At 43.5% G+C, this 11,790-nt stretch overlaps 1 long non-coding RNA gene across 1 annotated transcript; it reads left to right on the top strand.

Moving 5' to 3' along the window:
• Positions 1 to 260: 260 nt before the first annotated feature.
• On the top strand, positions 261 to 8,364 carry LOC139027133 (uncharacterized). Its single transcript, XR_011479177.1, has 3 exons — positions 261 to 419; positions 8,153 to 8,180; positions 8,271 to 8,364. It is a non-coding gene; the product is annotated as an uncharacterized lncRNA (long non-coding RNA).
• The last annotated feature ends 3,426 nt before the right edge of the window (positions 8,365 to 11,790 follow it).

Raw genomic sequence — 11,790 nt, 5'->3', positions numbered from 1 at the left:
CTTAGATTTGTGTGTATTAGGTAGTTGTTGTGGAATTGTTAGATTACATGTTAGATATTGCTGCACTGTCGGAACTAGAAGCACAAGCATTTCGCTACACTCGCAATAACATCTGCTAACCATGTGTATGTGACCAATAAAATGTKATTTGATTTGAAAWCAACCTATAATATTGTTTTTGTAATGGGACTGCTGTGAAACCGAGTTTGCACTCTGAAGTCAACTTTATCTTTTGGTCTGATTATCCCACCGCTAGGSAGAGAAAAGGGGGGAGGAAGAGGAGGACACTTCTTCAACATGGAGGACTGTGTGATCGCTGCCATGGGCCAGGAGTACATAGTGTGTCCCCAGCACCCCGACCAGCCTGTCCCCCTTCAGGAGCTGGTCCCAGAGCTTTTCATGACCGACTTCCCCTCACGGTAACCTCTCACCTTTCACCCTGACCCTTGACCTCTAACCCCTGACCTGTTGACCTATTAGCGCTGCGCGGCTGTCCCCCCCAGTATAGATGCTGTATCCCAATTCTCGTCCCTTCTCCTGAAGTGTGCACTTGCTCTACCCATCATGGACATATAAGGATTGGTGTWACTATTGGCTGGAGGGAGTTTCCATCATTATCAAATCCAATCGCAGACTCAGCCAGACTCAGTGTAACTTCACAAGACGATGAGCCTGAGGAAGGCACGGCACAGATGGGCTAATCCTCTTCACATAGGGGTGAATCATGTCTTTCACTTAAGTCACATTTGTTCTTAGTCATGCATTGACGTCAATGGGAGACTAGTTTAAATGTATTCTCAAGTTGAAGTTAGGATGCCTGATGATTTGTAGGTCAGTCATTTTGTGCTGAGCTTTGCTAGAACCGATTCTCTCCAACATGCTATCAAACGTGCGCTCGCACACACACACACACCCTCGGAACCACAAACCTCTTATCCCTAACCTTTGGCCCATCATCTGTCACGTTTGACCCTTCACCTGTCACCCACACTCAGGCTGAGCTTTTGGTTATAACCGGAATAGATGGCTCTATTTAGTCAATAGGGACAACAAAAGATTGCTTGCTCTTGCACTGGAGAAAACATTTGTTTGGTTGATTGTTCATTTGTTCACTCACAATGCCTGGTCAGAGGTAGAGCACTATGTGGTCCTCCTGTGTCCTCCTGTAGTAATGTGTAGTACAGGCCTTGTGGTTTCCTGCTGTGTTGTTAGGAGTCTAGGAGTCTCCTTAGGCTCCTCACTGACAGGACCGTTACATGTACAGTATGGAACACACTGCAGGCATAGATACTCTGTACACACACACTCGCATACAGAGGTACAGCAATCCTGCGCACGCTCACACCACACACACACACACACACACACCACACACACACACACACTACACACACACACACACACACACACAAGCCCTTCAAACGTTTGCTGCGTAATGAGTTTCAGTTGATTTCTCAACAGTGACCGCATCCGTTGATGTATGTTGACCCTTAAGGTTAACCACACACACACACACACACACACACACACACACACACACACACACACACACACACACACACCACACAACACACACACACACACACACACACACCACACACACACACACACACACACACACACACACAGTGCTTGAGGGTTGATTACACAAGTATATCTCTGAATACTACAGGCCGCTGTCGTATTTACTGTTCATTGGGCAACAATCACTCCCAAATATTTCTTGATATCTAGCAACACATTTTTAGTGCTGCTGTAAGAACAAAGAGATATTGACTAAATAATCACTTCCTCAAACACTGTGCCACGATTGACATCAGCTAACACCACAGCTATGTAGACACACACACACACACACAGGAACGTGCACAAACATGGACACACAGAACATACACACACAGGAACGAGCTCAAACACTGCTGTGTGACTCTGCTGAAATGCAATTTAAAGCATGTTTGAGATTAAATTGACCATGAATAATGTTTCCCCAGCCTTACATTCACATATGGCCCTAGCAGAAGTCAGCTCCAGATAGATGGTCAACTCTGAGCAGTTAAGATTGGCAGCTGACCAAGGCTTTTTTTCTATGCTCATTTAAGCGGTTGTGCCGTTTGTTGACATAGAGCTCTACATTAAAATCTCACATGAAAAACTTGGACTTGTGTCCCAAATTCACTCTCTTCCCTATGATGTCCAAGGTAGGAGTTGGATCGCGAGTACTGTGTAATGGTATGGTGCAGTGTTACGCAGAGGTAGAGTGAGTTGTCAGGAGGTAGCTGTGTAATGTATGGTGCATTGTGTTGAGTCCAGGAGGTAGAGTTGAGGTTGGGATCAGGGAGGTACTGTAGTAATGTATGGTGCATGTGTTGACGTCCAGGAGTAGAGTTGAATTGGGATCAGGGAGGTACTGTAGTAATGATGGGCATGTTGATGTCCAGGAGGTAGATCTGAGGTTGGGATCAGGAGTAGCTGTAGTAATGTATGGTGCATGTGTATGTCCAGGAGGTAAGCTGAGGTTGGACAGGGAGTATGTAGTAATGTATGGTGCATGTGTTGACTCCAGAGGTAGACGTGAGGTGGGATAGGGAGGTAGCTGTAGTAATGTATGGTGCATGTGTTGACGCCAGGTGAGTACATTGAGGTTATATAGTATCATAGGAGCTGTAGGATGTGCAAGTGTTATCCAGGTTAGAGTTGAGGTTCGACAGTAGCATGTGAGCAAGCTCCTCATACCATGGCTCGTAAATTGACCTTCATTTGGATATTTTCATGTATGTGTAACAAACATGCCCACACTTAAAGAAAATGAGAATAAAAACAATTTGGCCCCTGTTCGACCTGATCTGGCAGAGTTATTCCACCGCAAGAATTGCATTGCGAAAGGCTCTGCACACACATACTCAGGGATGCTTCATCAGCAATGGAAAAAGTCACTCAGGCTATCCGGAAGTCCAAAGTCAGTTACTTTAACTTCTCTGCGCTACGGATCCTTTTACGGGATCACTTTCCTAAACAACCGCTAGAATTGCAGGCGCCAAATGCATAAATATTACTAAAAATATTTTATAATCATGCAATCACAAGTAAATATACCCAAAACACAGCTTAGCTTGTGTTAATCCACCTACGTGTCAGATTTTGAAAATATACTTTACAGCGAAAGAAATCCAAGCTTTTGTGATGTTAGCAAATCCATGGCTACAACAGCTACCCAAATTATCATGGTCACGAAAGTCAAAAAGCAATAAAATGAATCGCTTACCTTTGATAAACTTCAGATGTTTCCACTCACGAGACTCCCAGTTACACACACAAATGTTCTTTTTTTCGATAAATATTACTTTTATCACAAAAAAACGCTATTTGGGTTGCGCATTATGTTGAGAAAACTACAGCCTTGTTCTGTTCGACAATTCCAAAAAAGTATCCGTAATGGTCGTAGAACATGTAAATGTTTTTTATAATCAATCTCAGTGTTTTTAACAAACATAATCGATAATATTCAAACCGACCATAACCTATTCTTTAAGAGACAAAAGGAAAATGGGGAGCCCCTCTCTCGCTCGCAGGAACTATTCAGAGGACACCTGACCTCTTTTGAAACATCTTGCTCATTTTTCAAAATAAAGCCTGAAACTATTATAAGTCTGGTTACAGCCTGAGGAACCATGGAAAAGGAATCTGGTTGATACCCTTAAATGGAAGAAGCGGTCCAGGAAACACAGAATTCTTACAGAAAATATCACTCCGGGTTATATTTCTCAGGTTTTCGCCTGCAGAATAAGTATTTTATACTCACAGACAATATTTTTGACAGTTTCTTGGAGTGTTTTCTATCCTAATCTGTAAATTATATGCATATTCTACGATCTGGGCCAGAGAAAATGTCCGTTTACGTTGGGAACGTTTAAAAAWAWATATATAAATATATATATATGACCCCTAGCGTCAAGAGGTTTTAAGGAGCAGTTCTCTCTCTGTGGGTCTAATCACGAGAAGTTCTGGAAAACAGTTAAAGACCTGGAGAATAAACCCTCCTCACAGCTGCCCATGTCCCTTAAAGTTGATGATGGGGTTGTTACTGACAAGAAGCACATGGCTGAGCTCTTTAATCACCACTTCATTAAGTCAGGATTCCTATTTGACTCAGCCATGCATCCTTGCCCGTCCAACATTTCCTCATCTCCCACCCCTTCTAATGMGACTAGTCCCGATGCTCCTCCCTCTTTTCCCCCTGCCCCGCTACAAAGTTTCTCCCTGCAGTCGGTCACTGAGTCTGGTGTTAAAGGAGCTCCTTAAACTTCACCCCAAAAAACATCTGGKTCAGATGGTTTAGATCCTTTCTTCTTTAAGGTTGCAGCCCCTATCATCACCAAGCCTGTCTCTGACCTTTTAACCTGTCTCTCCTCTCTGGGGAGGTTCCCAGTGCTTGGAAGGCTGCCACGGTGCGCCCTTTATTTAAAGGGGGAGATCAAGCTGATCCTAACTGTTATAGGCCAATTTCTATTTTGCCCTGTTTTTCAAAAGTATTGGAAACTGACTGGCTTCCCTGATGTCTATAGTATTCTCTCTGGTATACAATCAGGTTTCCGCTCAGGTTATGGATGTGTCACTGCATCCTTAAAGGTCCTAAATTATGTCACTATTGACTGTGATTCTAAGCAATGTTGTGCTGCTATTTTTATTGACTTGGCCCCAAAAAATTATACGGTAGACCATTCCGTTCTTGTGGGCCGGCTAAGGATTATTGGTGTCTTTGGCCTGGTTTGCTAACTACCTCTCTCAAAGAGTGCAGTGCATAAAGTCAGAACATCTGCTGTCTCAGCCACTGCCTGTCACCAAGGGAGTTTCTTTTTTTATTTAACCTTTATTTAAAGAGGAGCGACCCAGGGATGTGTGTGCTTTTGGGACCTTTAACAGAATGTGACTGGCAGAACACAAGGGAGTACCCCAAGGCTCGATCCTAGGCCCCACGCTCTTCTCAATTTACATCAACAATATAGTTCAGGCAGTAGGAAGCTCTCTCATCCATTTATATGCAGATGATACAGTCTTATACTCAGCTGRCCCCTCCCCGGATTTTGTGTTAAACGCTCTACAACAAAGCTTTCTTAGTGTCCAACAAGCTTTCTCTGCCCTTAACCTTGTTCTGAACACCTTCAAAACAAAGGACATGTGGTTTGGTAAGAAGAATGCCCCTCTCCCCACCAGTGTGATCAATACCTCTAAGGGTTTAGAACTTGAGGTAGTCACCTCATACAAGTACTTGAGAGTATGGCTAGACAGTACACTGTCCTTCTCTCAGCACATATCAAAGCTGCAGGATAAGGTTAAATCTAGACTTGGTTTCCTCTATCGTAATCGCTCCTCTTTCACCCCAGCTGCCAAACTAACCCTGATTCAGATGATCGTCCTACCCATGCTAGATTACGGAGACATAATTTATAGATCGGCAGATAAGGGTGCTCTCGAGCGGCTAGATGTTCTTTACCATTCAGCCATGAGATTTGCCACCAATGCTCCTTATAGGACACATCACTGCACTCTATACTCAACTGTACACTGGTCATCTCTGTATATCCGTCGCAAGACCCACTGGTTGATGCTTATTAATAAAACCCTCTTAGGCCTCACTCCCGCTATCTGAGATACCTACTGCAGCCCTCATCCTCCACATACAACACCCGTTTTGCCAGTCACATTCTGTTAGAGGGCCCCAAAGCACACATATCCCTGGGTCACTCGTCTTTTCAGTTCGCTGCAGCTAGCGACTGGAACGAGCTGCAAAAAACACTCAAACTGGACAGTTTTATCTCCATCTCTTCATTCAAAGATACAATCATGGACACTCTTACTGACAATTGTGGCTGCTTCGCATGATGCATTGTAGCCTCTACCTTCTTGCCCTTTGTGCTGTTGTCTGTGCCCTAAAATGTTTGTACCATGTTTTGTGCTGCTACCATGTTGTACTACTACCATGTTGCTACCATGTTGTTGTCATGTTGTGTTKCTACCATGCTGTGTTGTCATGTGTTGCTGCCGTGCAATTTTGTTATCTTATAGGTCTCTCTTTATGTTTTGTTGTGGTGTCGTGTGTTTTGTGCTATATTATTATTTGTAATCCCAGCCCCCTTCCCCGCAGGAGGCCTTTTGGTAGGCCGTCATTGTTGATAACAATTTGTTCTTAACTGACATGCCTACTGTAGTTAAATAAAGGTTAAATAAAAATAAATGCTGAAAGATGAAAATTACATTAGTGATGGATAGTGAGGCTTTGTGTGTACTGTATGGGGTATACATAGTATCATGTACTCTGAGGTATCATGTACTCTATGAGGTATACATAGTATCATGTCCTCTGAGGTATACATAGTATCATGTTCTCTATGAGGTATACATAGTATCATGTTCTCTATGAGGTATACATAGTATCATGTTCTGTATGAGGTATACATAGTATCATGTTCTGTATGAGGTATACATAGTATAATGTACTCTATGAGGTATACATAGTATCATGTTCTGTGTGAGGTATACATAGTATCATGTACTCTATGAGGTGTTGTCGTGGTAATTTCCTGTATTATTAAATGAGGAGAGTTTACAAACCACACACAAGTCAGAGTTATATTTAAACTTCATCTTTAATCAAATGAGCTTCACCATAGCCCTTTGACTCTCAGATCAATTCAGTGTCTATAAATGAATTCTGAGAGTCCCTATAAGAGAATGCCAAGATCTTTTATAGCCAAGATACACCCCTCTTAACTTACATGACGAACCACAGATCTTAGGAGCTTCACAAAGGCCCTTTTACTTGAGAGAGGAGTATCCCATAGCCAGATAGCATTAGCTATAAATTATTGTTCAGTTTGGTCTCTTAGACGAGGTTCTACTTCTCGTTCTTGTTACTTAATAGTACCAAAACATTACCTCATCCAATGGCATATATCAATTGTCCACTTTAGATACTCCCATCTCAAATAYACCCCCTCTTCTCTCCCCTCCTGGACAAGCTCACTGAGGGGAGTGACTTCTAGGTCATATACTATCTCAAGATTAGTGCAACATCAGAGGGGTAATACAATGGTTCCAGACACTGCCATACTCCTCCCCCCAATGGGAAAAGGAGGGAGTGACTGGAGTACAGACATTGTGGAGCCCTTCACATGGTTTAACAGATACATTCACATATGAAGACAATGTTCAAACCTGTTCACATATGAAGACCGCCAATGTTCCATTCTAGATATTCCTGCATATTTACAGCATGTAAAAGACAAAAGTACATTCTAATGACAAGTATCTTCACATAAGCATATTTGAAAGTAAATAAAAACATCTTATTTATCTAATGTTACCTAACTAATTCTGATTCAGCTACGACAGTGTACATGTATCATGTTACTCTTGAGTTACATAGTATCATGTACTCCATGAGGTGTACATAGTATCATGTACTCTATGAGGTATACAATCATGTACTCTATGAGGTATACATAGTATCATGTACTCATGAGGTGTATACATAGTATCATGTACTCTACTGAGGTATACATAGTATCATGGTACTCTTGAGGTATACATAGTATCATTACTCTACGAGGATATCATAGTATCATGTACTCTATGAGGTATACATAGTATCATGTACTTCGAGGTATACAATCGTACTCATGTACTCTAATGTACATAGTATCAATGTACTCTATGAGGGTATACATAGTATCTGTACTCTATGAGGTATACATAGTATCATGTAATCTATGAGGTATAACATAGTATCATGACTCTATGGTATACATTAGTATCAATGTACTCTATGAGGTATCATAGTATCATGTATCTATGAGTTAACATAGTATCATGTACTCTATGAGGTATACATAGTATCATGACTCTATGAGTATACATAGTATCATGTACTCTAATGAGTATAATAGTATCATGTATGTAGTGTTTGTGTTATATTGGGTTGTTTCTGTAGAAGAACCACTGGAGTGTGTTTATAAATGTTTGTGTGTGTGACGTGCACATAATACTGTGTGTGTGTGTGTAGGTTGTTCCTAGAGAAGAACAGCTGGAGTGTGTTTATAATGTTTGTGTGTGTGACGTGCATAACTATAATACTGTGTGGTGTGTGTGTGTGTAGGTTGTTCCTAGAGAAGAACCAGCTGGATGTTTTATAATGTTTGTGTGTGTGACGTGCATACACATAATACTGTGTGTGTGTGTGTTGTCGGTTTTCCTAAGAGAAGGCTCAGTAGGAGTGTAGTGAGGAGAGAAGTGATATCCTGGGCCAGGGGGGCAGTGGAACTATCAATCTATAGAGCCTGTTTACCGTGGCCAACCAGTCGCCATCAAACGCTTCACTTCAAGAAGTGGCAGGCAAGCAGACATCAGCAGTGGTACAGGTAACACACACATCACACACAACCATTCCCTCATCAGTACAGGCCATTATACTGCCAATGTTTGTCTATGGTGATTGCATGGCTGTGGTGCTCGAGTTTATACACGGTCAGCAACGGGTGTGAAGTGGTGTCCACTACTATCTCTCACGCTACCAACTGGCTCTAAGCCAGCTTTGAACAACTGGAACTGTAGTGTCGTGTGTGTGTGGTATGGATATCCTTGAGTTATATCGTCTCTCTATTGAAGGGCCTTGTTCATGGAACGAATTTGCAGCTCTTAATCCTGATATCTATTTTCTATGTTCTCCTCTCTCTCTTCCCCTCTCTTCTTCCCCTCTCTCTTCCTCCCCACTTCCCCTCTCTCTCCTTCTCTCTCTCTCTCCTCCTCCGTCTCTCTTTCCCTCTCTCTCCCTCCCACTCGTCTTCCCTCTCTCTCTCCCTCTCTTCTTCTTCCCTCCTCTCTTTCCCTCTCTCTCTCTCCCTCTCTCTCTTCCTCTCTCTCACTTCCTCTCTCTTCTCTCCTCCTCTCTCTCCTCTCTCTTCTCTCCTTCCTTCTCCTCCTCTCTCTTCTCCCCTGCTCTCTTCCCTCTCACTCACCCTCCCCTCTCTCTTCTACTCTCTCTCTTCCCTACTCACTACCTCCCCTCTTCTCTTCTCCTCTCTCTCTTCCCTCTCTCCACTTCCCCTCTCTCTTCTGTCCTCCTCTCTGTCCTCTCTCTTCTGTCCTGCTCTCTTCTGTCCTCTCTCTTCTCCCCTCTTCTTTCCCTCGTCACTCTCCTCGTGTCTCTCTCCTCCCCTCTCTTCTGTCCTCTCCATTCTTCCCCTCTCTCTTCTCCCTCTCTCTTCTCTCCTCTCTCCTTGTCTCTCCTCCTCCCCTCTTTTTACGCCTGTCCCGCTCTCTTATTCACCATCCCTTCTCACCTTCTTCCCATCACCTCGTCTCCTCTCTTTGTTTCCATCTGTCTTCTCTGTATCCCTGACAGTGATAAAAGCTGATCTCTCTTGCAAGCTCCTCGAGTGATTCCTCATGATCTTCTCTTCCATCCTCCTCATCCTCTCATCCCCCTGTCCTTGTTCTCTTCCCATCTAATTTCTGCTCCTGTCCTTCTTCCTATCTCCCAGCTGTGATAAGGATATCTGTGTGTTTTGTCCCCAAAAATGATCCCTATTCAGAGCCCCATGTGGCCCTGGTCGGACCTAGCTGCACTGCAAAGTATAGGGTCCATTTGGCACCCACTCTCTCTTCAGGATAAGAGGAGCCATCCATCAATCATCATCTAGCACCCTGGCTGCCTTGCTCCTCCTCCCTCTCTCCTTCCTCCATCATCTCCTATCTCCTCTCCTCCTCTCTTTACTCCTCTCCTCCTCCCCCTCTCGTCCCTCCTTCCTCTTTTCCTCCCCTCTCTCAATACCTCTCCTCCCTCTCTCCTTACCCCTTTCCTTCCTCTTCTCCTCACTCTTTTCCTCACTCTTCTCCTCCCTCCCCTCTCTCTCCGCTTCTCTCCTCGCCTCCCCCTCTCTCGCCTCACTCCTCTCTCCCTCCTCTCCTCCCTCCCTCTCTCCCTCACTCTTGCTCCTCCCTCTCTCATCCCTTGTTTTCTCCTGTCTCCTCTTTTTTCCTACTCCCGCCTTGTCCAATAGCATCCATAGCATCTCTTTCTCTCTCTTCTATTCATCTCATCTTCCCCTTCTCTTGTCTTCTTGTCGCTTAGACAGCCTTTTCTCTCACTTCCTGTATCTTGTACTTGTACTGACATTTATCGTGCTTATTGTCTACCCCATTGGCCTGCTGTATCAAATATACCATGGATTTAAAGGTTTTTTATGAACTTGTTTTGTGCTTATGAAAAGCGCATACAAACTTTAACAGGCATTTGATTGTCTGCTTCAAGACTACTGAAAGTTTATTAAATTACTTAAATTAATTTCAAATAATTGTTTACGCAGAAGATTTCTGTAATATGAAAACATTTTTCTGCTCACGATTGACACAATGGACTCATTATCAGCACAATTAGATGCTTGGGTTGTGTGGACACTTATCTAAACTGTAACATTCAACAAGGCGCTCGCCTCTGCAACACTTTGGCAACACCTGAAAGATTGCAGACCTTTCGCGCTGTGACGGAAAAACAGCCGTTGATCAACCCACGTCTGGCACACTGCGAACGCCTTACTACTTCTTGCTGTTAAGGAAAATCATTTTCGCTTATCACTTGTTGCCAAATAACAGTAACCAATGTTGTGTCGTCCTTCTGTCGGGCTGCTTTGCAGCTCCAGCTCTCCGTCTGTCTCCATTGTTGTTCAGGAGAATTGTGTTGAGTTCATAGCCAATGGAGATCTGTGAATATGGGTTCCATCACCAGGGACTCAATGGAAAAAGTTACTCACGACATCCTGCTCCATGGAATATTTAAATGCTGACTGGTCATTTCCTCCGTGTTCGGCCAGTTCAGCACATTTTTTGTTTTGTAAATGTCAGTCCATTACGAACCTGTGTTGGTGTGTGTGATACAATCGATGTGATCGAGGCCAAACTGGTTTAATGTCCCAGGGAACCGGAAGATGCTCAATATCATTTTATGCCCTAATTGTTTAAACAATCGACATTACGTTCTGGTAGTATCAGCCAAGCGGTCCAAATTCAATCAACAGGCCCACCCGCTAGCAGTCATCACACAGCTTTGAACGAGACCCACCCCTAAATCTTTGCATCTATACTTATGTGACTGCATGGGAAGTGCTAATTGAGGGCTATCTCCATTTAAAAAGTAGTCAATTTCTTCTTCTACTCATATGTGTATGGCCGGTTTGTAAACAAACTGATAAGGTACAAACAACCGCCACCTACCTGTGGCTGGGGACTGTGTAAAATAGTCTGAACAGGTTATACAAGCCAAGGTTGTCACACTGCTGTGATGGACTGTGTATAGTCTTTAACAGGTATAAGCCAAGGTTTCACTGCAGTGCCTGGACTGTGTAGTCTGACAGGTATAAAGCCAAGGTTGTCACCTGCAGTGCTGGGACTTGTTGTATAGTTGAACAGGTTAAGCCAAGGTTGTCACCTGCAAGTGCTGGACTGTGTATTCTGAAACAGCGTATAAAGCCAAGGTTGTCACCCTGCTGTGATGGAACTGTGGGTATAGTCTTAACAGGATATAAACCAAGGTTGTCACCTGCAGTGCTGGACTGTGTATAGTCTGAACAGGTATAAAGCCAAGGTTGTCACTGCAAGTGCTGGACTGTGTATAGTCTGAACAGGTATAAAACCAAGCGTTGTCACCTGCAGTGATGGACTGTGTTATAGTCTGAACAGGTATAAAGCATGTTGTCACCTGCAGTGATGACGGTGTATAGCTCTGAATAGGAGGTATGG

Source organism: Salvelinus sp. IW2-2015, unplaced genomic scaffold, assembly GCF_002910315.2.
Source record: "Salvelinus sp. IW2-2015 unplaced genomic scaffold, ASM291031v2 Un_scaffold7649, whole genome shotgun sequence".
Taxonomy (NCBI): domain Eukaryota; kingdom Metazoa; phylum Chordata; class Actinopteri; order Salmoniformes; family Salmonidae; genus Salvelinus; species Salvelinus sp. IW2-2015.
This window is presented reverse-complemented; position numbering and strand designations above follow the sequence as displayed.